At 38.3% G+C, this 17,724-nt stretch overlaps 1 long non-coding RNA gene across 2 annotated transcripts in view; it reads left to right on the forward strand.

The window, feature by feature from the left end:
* Positions 1-14,145: 14,145 nt before the first annotated feature.
* LOC148183154 (uncharacterized) overlaps positions 14,146-17,724 on the forward strand; it is a 41,506-nt gene continuing 37,927 nt past the window's right edge. The window contains exon 1 of one of the 2 annotated variants that reach the window (XR_015773791.1): positions 14,146-14,253. This is a non-coding gene — a long non-coding RNA (uncharacterized LOC148183154). The remainder of the gene's footprint in view (positions 14,254-17,724) is intronic. The other variant, XR_015773792.1, reaches the window with a different exon arrangement.

A 17,724-nucleotide genomic window follows, 5' to 3' on the forward strand; every position in this document is an offset into this window, starting at 1 on the left:
TTTGTAGATATTTATTATATCTACCAAGAGGCCAGACTCTTCTCATGCTAGTATAAATCAATAACTCAGTTGAAGACAATGTGATTACATCATCATAAACTTGGTAAGGGAATAGCTTACTGGCTAAATGAGATGACAATAATAATAAGAGCAGTAGCAGAAATGAAGTGGAAACTCAGGGGTTAGGTTTTCTGTTGGCTGTGGATGTTAAATACTTCACTTTCTCCTGCCATGGTATGCAGGGTACGATCAGGGCAGAAAGTCAAAAATCCCTCTGAGGTTGTTGGATGGACCTGTATATTTGTATATGATAGTGAAATTAAGTCCTAAACCTCTCCTTCTACTCCTGCTGCTGACATTGATTCCAAAGGCACACATAGCTCGGATAAAGAGCAAAGATGTAACTGCCTTCTCTGTAGTCCCTGGGACATCAAGAAGAAGCTGCTCAAACTAGCAAAAACAAATTTGAGATTTCCTGTCCCTGAGAAAGGGGATTGGGTCATTCCTGTAAAGGAAAAAGAGAGAGTGAAGAAAGGGACACATCTGAGGCTGCAAACTGTGGAGCTGGTGACAGTGGATTTGCAATCTTTGCTGAACAGGGGTCCCACAGATGTCTGCACCTCCTGCCAGATCCTGACTGCTCCTGTACAGCGTCTGTACTGAGCCTGGTTCTGTAGGGTTCAACTCCAGAAGTTGTATTAGCATTCTTGTCCTGACACCACATGTAGTTTTCCATCATTCTGATTTCACCCATTATGCTGTTTTGGTGAAAGTGCAGTTGTCCTTTTCTGGTAATTCAACACATCCAAAATGAAAGTTCATAAAACTGAAGAAAAACTGAAAAAACACCTAAAAAACCAGCAGGAAACCTGTAGCCTACCTGGGTTGAACCTATGTGCATCCAGTGTCTTTCTTACCAGTGAATGGAAGTTCTTCAGGCCACCATACAATTCTGAGTGAGAGGAAAATGTTATCATTACTAATGCTGGGGCTGCTGGTTTCCTGATGTCATTAGAGTTCTGCCTATCAAGATAATTCATCCTGAGAAATTGCATATTGTCAGTGTTGGTTGATGTCCTGAGAAAACAATTCAGATTGTCAAAGAAAGTCTGGTCCCTCCTCATATCTCATGGCACACAATAAAAAAATGAAGCAGACATCCCATAAGGAAAATAAGTAGAATGAATTGAAGCAGGAGCTGTTCAGGTGACTGCCTATACTCTCAATCTTATCAAAGCTCTCATTCCTGCAGAATTACTGAGATGTGCTTTGCACAAAACTTACAATTATTAGATGTATGGAAGTTGGTGGATATTTTTTTTCCACTGCCAAATATCATTAAAAGCAATTAATAGATATCAAACTGAAGCATAAGGTCCTTGTTGTGTGCAAGAAGATAAAAGGGGAGAGAGCTTATGCAGCTGTGTCTGGCAGAGGGCAGAATGTAAGAGAGAGTTTCACTCAGAAGTGGGGAGAAAACGATTAATAAGGTGTAACCTGGATCACAGGCTGAGGAGTTTTTAAATATATGCAAAAAGTGAAGGGAAGTGAAGTCTGTGCATCTGGAACTTCATAAATATCTTTCAAGTTCTGCCCTCAGACAGTGATGTTACACAGTTTCTGCTTTGTGGAATAGCTTGAGCATTGGATAGCTTTTCACAGATACCCTGGTTACCTCTCCTCTGATAGCTGACAGGTTATTGACAGCTTAAGGAGGTGTTTTCTCTTATTTTGAAGTTTTAAGAACTAAGTTTTTGCTGTCCAAGGGTGCCATATGTGCTGTACAGGTGGAACACAGTGTTCTGTTGTCTTGGCACTTGTAGTGGAAGATAAAGTCAGTTCAAGGCTGCAAGCAAAGGCAGCAGAGGTCTATCCAGCTGCCTGAGAAGTGTCCTTTCCTTTGGGAGAAGAATTTTTCCATTAGAACTAAGTGGAATTCTAGAATTAATGAAGCAAAAAGCAGAACTTCACAGAAAATTGAATGGTTATTCCTTCAGAAAAAAAATATTTTCAGAATTTTTTTGAAACATTGTTAACCACCATAGTGAAGGGCATGCATGTCCTTAAAAATAAATGGTGAATCATAAATCAGTGTCAAGTGCTCACAGACATTGTCTCATTCTACTTCATCTGCCGTTAAAAAGATTCTAAGATGATTTTCTCTAGATGTGAATGGAGCCATGACTGTCTGGGCAGTTTGGTTCCACCTGTCTGGGTGATCCTGAAAGTCATGAGTGTGGAAGGTCACTGATATGACGTTAAATGAGTGTGCCACAGACAGAGTCTCTGAGAAAGAGGTGATGATCAGTGGGGATGTAGAACTTTTTGCAAGAGAGCTGCCAGAGGACAGCTCCTTCCCTTTCTATGGGATAACAATGGTGGACTTCCCCAAAGCATCTGCCTGCCTGAAAACACAGCCTTAAAGATCTTTGGGCCAGATATACAATTGTGTGTGGGTTTGTCACTCTTGAGCCCTCTGCAGCATATGCCAAGTGCCAGGGAGGTTTGAACTTCTGGATCCCATAACAGGCAGCAACTTCACAAAACAACACCAAAGACTATCAGAGAACATTTGCCAGCTTTTTTATAGAGTGGTTGTGTGATTTAGGGTTTATAGGGTGTGGCTTCCTTATTGCTTCTTGGTCACAGTGAGCCTGGGCAAGGATCTGACCCATAGAGGCAGAGAGAAGGAGGCTCTCTCACACAGTTTGTCTTCAGAATTTATCACTTCCTTTGCTCACTCTTCCCAATTTTCATCCTTTCCAGTAGTCTAAGATTTGTAATGACAAATATTATTGACAGAACGTTGGATTTGACAAACATTTTTTACTACTGTTTTTGGTCTGCACTGTAAATGAAAACACTTGTACTTTCCAGAGTTGTTAACTTGACAAGGATTTGGTATTGCTGATTTTAGCAATCCTGACAAACACTTTTCTTTGCTGAATTTCTTTCATTTTTGTATTGTGCATTAGTATTCCACCACCCAAGGGTTAACAGGCTCAGAATTAACTTAGTATTAACTTTGTTTTGTATATTGCTCAGGAATTTTTCACAATATATTGGTTTTGATATTGAGAATATTTTTGATAATTGAGCTCTAGAGTACAATAAGGATTTTTTTTCCCCCTCTCTCTCTGTTCCAGGCCTGCAGTATTTTTGCTTTGGCTTATCTCATTTTACACATTCTCTCACTGAACTGTATTCCAGTGGTTTTAAAAACACATCACTTTTTGTCAGGAACGATCTGGCCTCTCTTCTTATAACATGATATAGTACCATTTATTGTCATGGGTATGACAACTAGGCTAAGTAAGACTGAAGTCTGACAAAAAGTGGGGCCAGTAAAACCTTTAAGAACAAATAGAGCTTATGTAAGCCAACAAATATTGACTAAATTGTGATGAAATCATGCTTGATCAGGCTGTACTTGAATTTAGCTGTTATTCCTTTCTAAAATATATGTTATCTCTTTCTTAATTTATTTTTCAATGGGCAAGGCTTAGAGACTTTGAAGACTTTGAATTTACTCTATTTCTACCTTCTTATTTCCTCTAATGGAATCAAGAGCCTAGTATTATCAGGTTTTGCCAAATAATTTCTTTTTTTTTTTTGCATAATTGTGTTTCAAGAATAAAATTCACTTGATTTTTTCACAATTTCTGCAGTTTATGAGATTATTCATTTGATGGACTCTCTCTTAAGTGGATATATGTGTTTGTTCTGCAGTCTTCTCCGGAGGTGTGCTGTTAGCTTTTCATAAACGGCAAAAGTCCTATTATAAGTAAATACCTTTCTAGATGCCACTGGCTGAGACTATTTTGAAAACTAAGAAATGCAATAAGAAGTTAAAGTTCTGGGATTTTTTGTTTTGTGGGGCTGGGGATTTTTGTTTGTTTTTTTTTTTCAGATGCTAAACTCTTTTCCAAGGCTAGGATATGTTCTGTGTATGAGGACCTGTTTCAACATTTATCACAAGCAAACCACTGTGCTATTCCAAACATGATATATTTCACTTTAGTACTGCTGACTTCAGCTTACTAATTGCCTGACAGCATTTCCTTTGTTAAGCTTTAACTGTGATCATCACACTTTTGTTGTACTGACAGTAGAAATATTCAGTAACAGACGACCTAAATACATCATAAGCACAACTGTACTAATCTTTCATAATGGGTGTGCTTTTGCAATTATATGGAACACGTGCATATAATCATTGTCAGGAGCTACATGCATTCAAGTCTCCAAAAGCATCAACTGAAAGCATTATCTGACAAAGCATTCTGATGCTCAATGCACATGACTTACAAAAAAGAAAACTCAAAACACAAAAACCAAAAAAGCAAACAAAACAAAACAAAAAAAAACAACAAACAAACAAAAAAACCCCAAAACAAACAAATTAAAACCCAGACCTATAAAGATGCAGTTTTTATTTTATAGCCAATTGAAGCTGCTTATTATATCAGAGTCAGCAGGACAGCCCTATCATCACCTGCATATGGTCTGGTTCAAACTAGTCAATTCCTTTTGTGATGATATGAGCCCACAGAAATCCACAGGCCCTTTTTCTGCTGAACTGACTAATGTTTCTTGTTTTTTAGAAAAAAGGCAAACTGCATACATCACGTATGCTTGGGGAGATAGCGTCCGGAGAGATCGAATTTTGCACAAAGAGTTCTGTAGCTTTGGTTGAACAAAGACTGATTTGCTGCTACTATCACTTTCTAATTGTTTGAAAGGGAAGGTTCAGTTTCCTGGCATATAAGCAAAGGTGTGGAAACTCAAAGGCCTGTGCTACGTATCTGCTTCCACACCAGCTTATTTGAACTCACTTTGCAAGTTTTTGTTCCTTCATGTTCTATACTCAGCTAATAAAACTGCATTTGTGAGAGCTGATATCAGCTCCTATATGTCAGTGAGGAAACCTACATTATCAACCATGGTGTAATACAGAAATTTGGTAGTCCCTTAGCAGCTGTAGCAGCCTCTGGTCCACGTTCCCTCAGCTGCTCAGCAAACTCCTCTGAAGCAGGGAAGGGCATCTCTGTGACTTCCTGCACCCAGCAGCTTTAGTCCTTCACCAAAGGGCCTGCATTTGTCAGAAGATGAACTAAAAACTTCAACTATATTTAATAAACATTAATATCTCTTCCTGACAGTAATATTGTGCTAGCAGTCTTCCAAGGTTGAATTACAGAATCAATGCTGATTAGATGCAAAGGCTGTTAAAATGCTCAGGCATTTGTTGTGTTCAAGCACACGGACAGGGATTTTCAAAAGCACCAAGGATTTAGTTAGTTTGGAATATCTCATTCAGTTGGTTTATTGTGTCATCCTTGTCTATTCCTAATGATCTCCTGTATGATGTTTAATGAACTCTCAGAAATAGATATACACCATGGAAGATCTGCCATCTCTCTCTGCTGACTAAATATTTCCAAAAGGAGCACCTCTGTGTTCACAGACCTACCCTGTATATATATCAAAATAAAAGGGTTTTGGAAAAGATACCCTTTTCCAAAATATATGAGGAGGAGCTGTTCATGAACACCTCCTTCTGCCTTTGTTCTTTTTTTTTAAAAAAACTGTATTTTAGTGCCAATGGAATGGATAGAAATAGTAACTCAATTCTATGGTGACAATTCGTCAAGAATCTTTATTTTTATAAGGCCCCAACAACATTTTATGTATAAGATTCAGCTTGGTGTGTGATAAAAATGTCTAACGTCAGCCAGTGACTTCCATCTAAATGAGTACTGAAGGAACAAAGGAAAAATAAGAACGTTCATTAAATGCAACTCACATACAAAACTGAGCAGACTGAAATTAAAAAAATTGGGTGAATTTGCAGTGAGGTTCATGGTTTTGCATATATTGCATCACAATATTGGGAGACAATTTTTAAAGTGAAGATTTTTAGAACCATTATAAAGATGAGAATTATTTGTGCATTATAATGGACACAAAGCAATGATCCTTAGTTAGAATTACCTGTAAAACTTTGGATACAGTTTTACACTGTTGATTTCCCTCTAGGCATCTTATTTGCAGTGTATTATTAAATGAGCTGATTAATGATGTTTCTTTTTCTAAATATTTATGCATGGAGCACTCTAGTTGTGAGTTGTGCATATGTGTATTTGTTATGCTGTAGCCTTCTTTGAGAATAACTCTTTTCAGGTCCAGGTGTGTGCACTTCAAATCAGTTCCCTTCTGAAATAAAGTAAGTATAGATGTAAAAAATCATGATATTCCAGGCTGGTTTGACAGATCATCAGAGACCGCTTAGGTTGAGATTTTTAAATTTCTGTTATGTTTCTAGTTGTTTATTAATATTTTGTTTTATTTCATATAAACAATAATTTAATATTAATTTTTAACTTAGAGAAGAACTAGGAATTATCAACTTTGTAAGTAGTATAATTGACTTTAATTCTGCTGCTTATGAGCAGAAAAGACACAGGTGTCAAGGCAAAATTAATACCAGATTCATGGAGAGGAAAGAAGAGTCTCCACAATTATATTAGTGCAGGGGAAAAGAATAGTAATTTACCTTTGAGATATTTGTTATCAATTGATATTTCTGACTCTGTTCATTTGAACACTGGTAGATATTTTTACTATTTATAGTTTGCAGTTAATACCTTTCTTAGTTGATATTCAAAGGAAGATCTTATGTTTTTCATATGCCTTGGTCTTTTTATAAGAAAATTAATAATGGATAAATTTTAAAAATAGGAGCAGCAGTAAAGTTTTAAAGTTTACAACAAAGCGACTTCACACAGAAATGGAAATTTGTAGTGATTCTTGTGCAGTAGATCATTATGGCACTGGTCCTCTTGCCAAGCTTACAGAGCATATTTCAGTCTGTGTGACTTTGAAGTATGTGTTCTCTTAAGGCTTAACAATGTCAAGCTTCATAACACAAGAGCTAGTTTGCTTACTTCCTACTTTAAATTGCTCGTAATTTGAGACATGCAAACATTTCCACTTTATAAAGCAAGGCTACTAAACATATTATTGCTCCAACCTGCAAGTTTTATAGCCTCTGTATATTTAGAAAGCTGTGCTTTATTAAAATAAACTGTAAAGAGGCTTAACTCATTATGGAATCTGCAAGTGTCTAAAATGAAATATCTTCCATTTATTACAGGGATTTAGGAAAGTTTGAAGAAAGACTATAATACTGTTGTTGTAGAAATAGGATGTTAGCTATTTTTTTAGGCCTCTGAGGTTTGTAGCTGGAAGTACAATTTATCATGGGATAGGTCTGTCTACAGCTAGCCTGAAAAAATCACAATTTTGCTTTGTGCTGCCTTCAAAGCTTGAAAGGTGTCATCACCTTGAGTTTGAGCAGAAATCCTTTCAAATACTTCAACAAACTAGGTTTATGTAGGGCTGCTTAATTTTAGATTTAAATAGGTAGGGTACTCACTTTTTCATAAGTTTGTTTCTCAGGATGAATCCACCCTGGAAACCATAAATGCAATGTAGAACTCTTGACTCCACAAAATTTTGCAGCTTTTGCAAACACATACTTGGATGAAAACGCAAGACGATTCTAGTTCTGTCTTTATTCAAATAAATGGTACTTTAACTGTTGAGTTTTTGGCATTCATATTTTGCTATAACTAATTTTTTTATTCACTTTTGGGCACCGGATCTATAACTACTGGCTATAGATAATAGTTCCAAAGGGGAAAATTGCTTTTCATTTTCACAAGGATAATTCATGGTCTGTATGTTGTCTCTTTAGATGTTAACTTATGCTATCTGAATATGTAATGTACTCTTTATTTTTCAGGGCTGTTCCTATTCTGAACAAGAACTACCATTTCTGAATTTTGGTAGCTCTTGTGGGAACATCTCAGAACAATTTTTTCTTTGGCTTCACTATAGGAAGCTTGGCTCGTCCAACCAGAAAATTTTCAACAGGAAAAAAAAATAGAGCTCAGGCCTTAATGGTTTGTGAAGACCTTTAAATTCTTGAGTCTAATAGGAGCAGAACTGCAAGACCTTACAGTCTGCAGTGAGTTTTCCCAGCAGAGATGTCTTCCCTCTCTAATCTTCCAGTACAGCTGGTTGGTGGCACAGAAGTAAAAGCACCGATGGGATTCTGAGGCTGGGGAGGGACTGTGCATATATGCATTATTTTGTTTAGACAGACATATGTTTTGTGCTAGCCAGAATAAAAAAAAAGTGGCTGGCTTTTAGAATTGCTGCAAAGTGCCTGGTTGTTCCAAATACTGTATGTCCTAGCAGATATAAACAGTAAATCCAGCGTGCTGACACAGCCAGAGATCTGGAAAAGGGGTGAGGTTAGAAGAGACCTGCTTTGCTCTCGTGGGCCTGTGGCAGCTGGACTTCCCCAGCTGCCTGTGCAGAGATGGACAGTCTGTTGCAAGAAAAGCTTTGACTGGATCCAAAGCTGCTGCACACTCCTACAAAAGAAGGTTTAAATCTATGTGGGTGGTGCGTAAAGGAACACAAGCAGCAGCCTGGAAATAAAGCAAGGCCTAAAGGAAGGGAAGAAACTTTGTCTTAAGGGAGATTGCAGAAGGGTGACAATTTTAGAGACTGAAAGGACATGGGAAGTTGTCACTGTCGTACATGAAATGATCCACACGGACGCAGCTCGAGGTGTGGTGAAAGAGGAAGAAAAGTTTATTTATTCTTTCAGTATTTATAGGTTTTTGACAGCGACCAGGGATTGGATAATCAGGTCACCACCTTCCCAACCACACTGGCTGTGAGAGATGTCCATCAAAAGGCATATCTTTAATGGAATGTATAAACACCTATGTTTATAGTGACTTTCCTGGGAAAATGGCTAGAATTTATGAAAACAATATTGAAAGGCCTGATTCTAAGGACAGAAAGTTCTTCCTTTGCTACTTGCTACAAAATCAAATACGTGTGAGAAAAGGGGAAAGCATTAGATATGTTGCAATGGAATACATAAAATATGTAGCTGATACTTAGTGTTGCTTCTATTAACCTTTTAATTACATAGCTCATGTAAATTGGCCAGAAAGGCCAATCATGTACCAAGGAAGTTGGATAAAATATATCCATAAAAATATTTGAAGTAGTGTTTACTACTGTGAGATGCACAGACTTCCATACATTTCTGAGCTGCTTTTTTTTGTTAAAATCGATATTTCCTATTTTCTTTTCAACCTCTTTCCTTATGAATGTTGAACAAATCTAAGTAAATTAATTATCCTAAAGATAAGAAAGCTGCAGGTATCAGCCAGTTTCTAGTGGGCATAAAACACCATTCATCTGTCCCACTACCAGTATTGATTTACATGATTGTTACAGGTGCACATATTTTACGTATTTTAAATCACTCTTAACTGCCACTTTTAGGGCAGTTTTAGAAGGAAACGGCATCTCCACAACTGTATTTCCAATAGCTTTTTCATGACTAAAAAACTGGAAGACAAGAAACTTCTTTGGATTCTCTCAGATTAAGGAAGGCTTTGAGCATGAGGTCATTAACCTATTGTATAAAGATTGAGATGTGTTCCTCTTTGATCACCTTTCTCCTGCAGATGTGCATTGGACAGGTTCTGATAACCCCTGCCAGGCTGCTGTGCTTTGGAAGCCTTGGTTCTTAGGGAACATAAGACAACTTCCTTCTTGTTGATCATGTCATTTTTAGCTGCTCAATAACCTCAAGGTACCTCCTTCTGCTGGTGAGAAGGCAGTTTCATCAAGTGTAAAACAGACCATTAAGCACTCAGTAAACATTATTAAGGGACTTGTAACCAATTATAGACTTCTAGCAACTGTGGGGTCAGGGAGGAGTTTGAAGAATTCCTTTACTGGCTGTAGAAGCCCGAAGAAGTCCTCTCAATCTCCTTTTAGATGCTGAAGTTCCTTTGTAGATTTTAGCATTAACTCCCCAAGCATATGGAACTTAGGTACTTAAAAAGAATCATCTGTAGATTATATTTTGTATATCCTTGAACATATCCTAGCTCAGTTACCCACCAGGATGATTTTTAAACCACCAGTTTCTTACGCTTTGAAGTGGCGATAGTGGAGCTAACAGGCATAATTAAGAAGTTATTCCAACTATAACATACATGCAGTATTTCTTTGTTTTGTACTTGTTGCTCTTTGATGGCTGTTTTAATGAATGGCATATGCTAAGCAGTTAATTCTGTACCACTTTACACCCTTAGTCATAAATCAGCTGAAGTTCTGTCTGGCTCCTTTTCCACCCTCTTTCTCAAATACTTATTACAGTTTCCCCTCTATTTTCCTTGTAACACACAGTGAGGTGCATAACCTGATTCAAGGGCTAAGTTTTTAAAAAATAATTAAATACAATAACTATTGTTATTTAAGCTTGTACTTTCAATGAGAATCTGCCACCTAACCCAGAGCCCAGCAGCAGCTCTCTGCAAAGTCTGAATGACACTGGCTCTGAAACAGGGCAGTTTTCACTACCTTTACCCCATGTGTCTCTGTAATTGGGAAGGAATTGATTGTGGCCCTGCAGGGATTGCAGTTCCTTATTCTGTCTGGAAAAGACAACCTGGTTAGAGTGGTTCTGGTGTGGGAAGTGGTAAAAGCATTCTTGGAGACAGGGAGCACTTAGAAGAGCTTTTCATGTGGTGTGAGCAGTTCTGGAAAGTTGTTATAAACCTTCTTTAGAATAAAAAAAACTTGGTTCATGGTGCCAAGGGAGTTTGGGTCAATAGAAGATGGAGTAGTGGCCAGTGCTACTCTTAGGTGTAAGAGGTAACCAGTCTTTTCTGTCCCTGCAGCCCCCGTAGTGCCACCTTCAGATCCTTACCTGTAGCCATCTCCTTTGCCTTTCCTTTTTCTTGCCAGCCACTGGTTAATACAGCTGGTAATCACACTGGTTAATAACACTGATTATCAGATTAATCCTCCCTCCAATAACCAAATTAGGGAAGACTCTGTACTTTTGATATGCAAGAAATTATGTGTTCCTGATGTTTTCTAGTACACCTGAATATGGTTTCCCGACTTTGGCTGGATGGGTTTGTTTGTTCAGCTTCTCTTCTTTAACCATTAATTTTCTGTTCATTTGCATGCCTTTTTCAATTTTCACATATGCTTAAGCTTTTGCAGCTCTGGTCAGGAAGGGGTCAGAGAGGTGACTACAAGTTGTAAGATGACCTTACCAGTAACTCTTTAAGCATAAGTAATGTTCTGAAATTGCCTAAAGCAAAAACTGCCAATTCAGAGCTGATTGTAATGAATCAGGTTCTTCTATACAAAATAATGTGATCAATTTCTCATTTCACTGAATAAATAAGCTGGAAGATAGGGAACTATCTATGACCTGCTGTTAACCTTTTCCCTCATTATTCATATCAAACCTATGACATGCATGTAAGAAATCTCTGGTTCAATTTTAGCTAATTATTTGTTAGAAGTGAGGGTTCTGTGAAGTGTTACTGATTGTACAAGTACCCAGGGACCTTATGACATCTGATGAAAATAACGCCAAAGCAGCCACTCAGGCCTGTATGCTTTTTGTCTGGCTATCATTATAACTAGAAATACTCTATTTCTAGGCAGCAAAACCTGTGTGTCTGTCAGTCCTGCTTCCCTCAGGTACAAGATACTCTTACAATTCATTATAGCTCAATTATCGTTGCAATAAGGGCATCAGAGAAATAAAAAGTGGGGTATGATTGGAACAAATTCTAAATTTGTGCATATACTTTGTTAATACTTTGCAATTTAGTGTCTGAAGTGCTTTGTCTGTAAAAATTAATTTTCGTTAATTAGCTGCTTTTATTTTATTGGCTGGCTAGGATAAAACAAAAATCTTTGCTAGCATGTGCTGAATACAATTAATTTCACATGATCTTTTTGGTGTAACTTATTGCTATTTTTTAAAGGTTGATTTAAAAGCTTGATTTTCAGTGCAGTGCAATGTCTTATAAAATGCAGGACAGATTTATAAATATAGGGATTTGTATAGAAATATAGAAGTTAGTAGCTCAGACACTGTATTCCCCATAGGCACAGGGTTTTCAGAATGGCCACTGATGTCACCAGTCAGGTGCACAGAAATTCTGCACCAAAATCTATACACAAGGCAGAATTTTTCATCACAGTATTCCTAAGAAATTTCTGACGTCCATCCTGCAGGTGGGAAAGAGAAACCTGGTGAGTTTCATCTCTTGCTGCAATTTACATTAGAGAAATATGAGTGCTGGAAACCTTCTAACTTTAAAATACATTATTTTTAAAGGACAGAAAAAGAATTTATTCTGAATCAATGTATTAAGATCTCACAGAAGAAAAAAACCAACTTTTCTAATGCCACACATAAAACATCTCTCCTTACTGATGGAATAGATACCAGGAAAATAGAATTTAAAGTTGGTTGACAAAACATGAACTGTTTCATTTATAATTCACAAATTTTTGTCTTTCTAGAAATCCAGTTTATATCATAAAATATGATTCTCTGTGATACAACTTTTACATAATTTCCAGTATCTGCAGCTTGTACTGAAAACTCAGTCTCTCAGGCCAGCAAATGAAAACTTCTGAGGTCTGGGGACTGGGAGGAGTGTTGAACACTGTCCAGAGAAACTCTTTGGAGTCTTTAATTTATGTATTTATGTAGGTTTATTATTAAACATGGCTCGTTGTGTTAGCTGTCGTGGCATGAAGCAAAATGAAGTGAAAGAGAAGTGAACCCTCTCAAGTAGGCTGGATGCTACTACTGTGTGTATTTTCAGAAGAAACTGGCAACAACAGCATCAGGAAACTTTAGAAGGAACATCATGGATGATGCCTCTAATGCCTGGAATGACACTGTGTTTGATTCCAACTTTTCTCTAATTTTGCACATTATAAATAATGTCACAAGCTTCGAGGTATGGAGGTTCAGCCCCATGAGGTTATAGCCTTGAGGGAATGTTTACAGCTCAGAGAAGAAGCCCTCAGTACATGGGTTTATCAAAAAAGTGGTGGCAGACTCCTGGCTGCGCCCAGTGCCACCAGGCACAGTTAAAATGAAGTTAGAGAAAAGACAAATGAAGGCTGCTCTCTTTTCAGAGAAGTCGGTCCATGGTCTTCCTTGACCCTGGGGCTGGAGATTGCTGACTGGAATCTCAATGGCTATTTTCTAGTGACAATTTCAGTGTCTGAGCTCATTAATCAATTTCTATTCGGCAGAATCAGTTTGTGGAAAACTTGCAAAGGTTACTTAATCCAGAGGGAACGTGTACTGTTAGACAGAAGACTTTTCAGGCACGGCATTAAAACAAAATTTTCCAAATCTCTGTCTTGTATCACATTTTCCATGGCCATATCAGTTACTGATAGCAAAGAGCAAATCATCAAAATCATTCACAGTGATGTCAGGAAAACACAACCTCTGCCTGTGTTTTCCTTTAGAAAATAAGTCTTTCTGCATCATAAAATCCCTCACATTTCTTTACCCCATGGCTCCAGCATGAAACAGGAAACAACAGCCCTGAAATAGTAAAAAATGAAAATGTGAGAGGGTTTTCTTTAACTTTGTCCAGTAATATCAGTTATCATCCAGTCTAAGAATAGGATTTCAAAGCAAATTATAGAAATCCACAATCTGTTTAAGTCCTTGAAACGTTAATCCTTGCAAACACCTGGCATAGGACTTGAGTGACTTAAAGGAATTCCCAGGACTTTGCAGCCTTGCACAAGGGTGCACACACACTATAGCAGGACACCCAGGAGGGAAAACACATATAGTAGTGGCTTGTGGAAATAAAAAGTGCTTTAGTGTTGAAGAAATTGGCTTAATACTTCCAATATGAAAGAATAAAATACTGCTTTATTTCTTAAATATGGTAAAAATATTTTTAAAGCAAAACTTCAAATATTTGGGTTTAATCTCTGTTGCCCATTGTGTGTGAACGGTTATTAGCTGGCCATGGCAATACCTGGCAAACTGCCTTCTCAGTGAGGCACAATGCCAGTGTTTGGTGTGATTCAAAGCTCAGTACTGTTAGTAAAGTCATTTTGTGCTCAATGTTTTGGTTTATTTTTTCTTTTAAGGTTTTAAATTTTTTATATTTTAATATTTTCTACTTTATTGTTTCCATGTGTTTTTTCCTGTGCTTATATGGGCCTTCTCTTACAAGGGATGATGAACTGCTTTGTGATCTCTCTGGAGTGTGGAGTCTGATGGGGTAACTGGACAGTGTCAGACACAGTACAGCAACTTTGTGCTCTTCTGCTCAGACCAAGAAATGAGGTAAGGTGTGTACCACAGCCAGCTTTCATAATGCAGCTTTAAAAAAAGTGCTGTGGCCTTTCAAGAATTGAAGGGGGTGTGTAAGAAAGATGGAGGCAAACTTTTTAGCAGGTCCTATTGTGATAGGGAAAGGGGTAATGGTCTTAAACTGAAGGAAGATTAATTTAAATTGGATATAAAGGAATATTTTTATAATGAAGGTGATAAAACACTGGCACAGGTTGCCCTGAGATGCCCCGTCCCAGGAAACATTCAAGGTGAGGTTAATGGGACTTAAAGTAACCTGATCTTGCTGAAGATGTAACTGTTCATTGCAGAGAGGTTGGATTGGATGAGCTTTAAAGATCCCTTTCAACCTAAACAGTTACATGATTTTAAGACCACATTGGTCATTAATTTTGTTTTCCTTATGGAGAAAACCCCACAATTATTTCTTTCCTTTACCTAAACTTTTCTTTGATTAATTTTTTTCTGGGGCCTGATCAGTTTTTCTGCCATTCTGCTACTTAGCAAATCCCAGAATCCCAGAATCACTAAGGCTGGATCACCTCTGGAGACCACCCAGTCCAAGCCCTGCCATGGCAGGGTCACCTGGAGCAGGTTCAGAACATGTCCAGGTGGGTTTGGGATGTCTCCAGAGAGGGAGGCTCCCTGCCCTCCCTGGGCAGCTGTTCCAGGGCACTGCCACCCTCAGGGTCAGGAAGTTCTTCCTCATGTTGAGGAGGAATTTGCATTGCTCCTCACCTGTCACTGGCACCACCCCCTCAGCACCCTGGACATTTGTTCTCAGCAGAGCTGATTTGAGAAGTGTGGTCAGAAAAGACAAAGAACATGGCTGGAGTAAGTCCCAGATTTACTCACTCCACAAGATGGCAAATTTGTGGGGTTACCTTTGTTTATGCAAGGATCTGGTCTGAGGTCACTTCCATGGAAGGTTGTGTGTTGCAGAGGTTCACATCTGCCACAGGACATGCCTGGGTCCCTCCTGATTATTTAGCATGGTATGAAAATGTGGGGAAGGGAAGGACTTTTCTGTACTAAGGACCAGTGTAACTTCTAGGAGGTGCTTAAATGTTGAGACAGTAGTGAATTTACAGAGGAGTCCAGGCACAAAAATGGAAGTCTGGTCATGAACTATCCAGAGAAGAATCCTCTTTAGAGCTGATAAACTCTTATACATCATTGTGTGATTTCCATAAACATGTTCTTCTATCAGGTTGTTATTTTTTTTTAACAGCTTACTCAGGTGGTTGCTCAGTCATGTGTGTTTTTCATGGAAAATAATTCTTTGTTTTGCGAATTTTTCAAGTATATTAACTAGTGGAAATCTTAAAGTCAGGAATATACTCCTCTTTATGTCATTTCCATCTGTACATTCAGTTTCTGTGGTGTCCTGATGGACTCCCTAAATATTAATAGCAATGAGCTGGCACAGAAGTTGGTGTATTAGTGTCTAGAAAGATTTATTTTTCATGGCAAAGTTTTACAAGGAAGACTATTCTGTAACTCTCTGCACAGATACGCGTGGATGAGTGGATTGCAAGTGTTACTTCCACAATTGGTTCTGGAGGCATTAGCTAGCAGGGTGATTGTGCCCTTTTCCCACACATGTTAGCAATGATCTAGTTGCAGCAGCATTGCTGGAGATATTGAAATGAGCTGACTTTGGGAGTGTTTCCTGAGTTTAAATTCCTTGACTGTAAAGCAATATCCTAACAGTTATATGCTACTCAATGACAGAGGGAAAAGGGGAAAAGTGATTGAGAGATGCATAATGATTCTGATTTTTTGCCACTGTCTTGATAAGCTGCAGCCACATCCCACAGCTGTATCTCTGCTGTCTGCTCAGAAAGATCCTGATTGTGATGTTTATGCAATTTCCTGTTAGTGGTAACAGTTCTGTTTTCTTGCATCTACTTCTTACCCTGTTTTCAGCAAAGCAGTGTTGATTCAGAGGGTGGCATGACTAGAACTTTACCTGTCCTATTGTTACCATAATTCAGCTGTAAGCATACAGGTTGTTACTGCTTGATTGGTAATTTTTGAATTTAAATTTGAAATTAAAATTCCAGCCAAGATCCCTGTTGGTCAGTGCATGTTTAAAGCAGTCTAATTCTTCAGTATAGGAAAGAGCAGTTCCTGCTGGCTGCTGCTCAGAAGAACCAAGGCCTCAGATTCCCTCTGGCCCTCTCCATGCTTGAAAATGCAAGTTCCACCACTCCTCCATGTAATAAACACAAGGCATACCAGATGCAGACTGGAAATTGGCTTTTAATGATTGATATTGCTTGTGTGAAGCAAAGATGCTGTGCTGAATATAGAAGTGCTGTAAGAGTATCACCAGCAGCTTTGTACTATCACAGACATGTCACTGATGTGAGTATTTAAACTCAACTTAACTGAGAACTTAAGTTCTGGCATTCCATTCCCTCGGATGTAGGTACCACCTTCATCAGTGGCAATTAAAATTAAGTAACAGAGGAAGAATCAAAGAAACCAGACTAAAACCCATCTATTTCTATCAATTTATGTTGCCTTCCATAGGTGGGAAAACTATTACTTTGTTTACCCTAAGAATGCTGCTGAGGAGAAGCTGAGCTAGTGCTGTGCCAGCAGGGTTCTGTGCAAACCCTGTGGGGACTGCTTTGATAGCAACATTAAAGCCACTTGCCTGTTGATAGCTATATTAAAGGCATGTGCTCCATCAGACATTAGGACTTGTTGATCCAACTATATTTTAAAAGTCATTCTTCAATATCTGCAAGTATCTGCAAAGAGATTCTTGCCTTTCTCTGCTCTAGGCAGAGCATCCTCCTTTTGAATGAGTGTGGGGCATTTGCTGAAAGCAGCATCTATTTTATTTTTAGGCAGACCACCCCTCTCTAAAATGAAAAGTAATTATTTACAAACAGGATTGTACCACAGCTGAGAGTCAGACAGGATTTTGGAGAGGTAGTTAAAACCTGGCTTTGTAATATATCTGGCATAATCAACTCCATTGCATAAAAATACCCAAATGCTTCATTTCTTTCTCATAGACTATCTTAATATGTAAAGCCTTCCAAAATTTTCCTGTTCAAATCCAAGAACAGAATCTAATTGCATTTCTATCCTATGTCTCAGTGCAATCTGGAATGAATAAAAAACGAGAGAAAAATTTGACACACAGTATTGAGATGCCAGGCAAAGCTCTGGAGGGCAGAACAAAAGGAGAGGAAGCCCAAGCATTCCAGCCATGGGAACATCTGTACAAAAGCAGTGCAGCAAAGACGTGCCAGGTGGTGCTGTGGTGGTGCTGGACATGTGGGTTTGGGGTGCACTGGTGTCTCTGGGGCCCTCACATCCCACAAGGCTGGTTAGAGGAAAGTATAGATGTTCTTTATAGTTCTCTAAAAGTACTTGCAAATACAATTTCTGCTTTACATATAAGATAATAGCATTATATATAGATCGATGGTCCGTGTTTGAATGACAGT

The sequence above is a fragment of the Pseudopodoces humilis genome, chromosome 14, assembly GCF_049639895.1.
Source record: "Pseudopodoces humilis isolate 2021_Gansu_Grassland_sample_001 chromosome 14, ASM4963989v1, whole genome shotgun sequence".
Taxonomy (NCBI): domain Eukaryota; kingdom Metazoa; phylum Chordata; class Aves; order Passeriformes; family Paridae; genus Pseudopodoces; species Pseudopodoces humilis.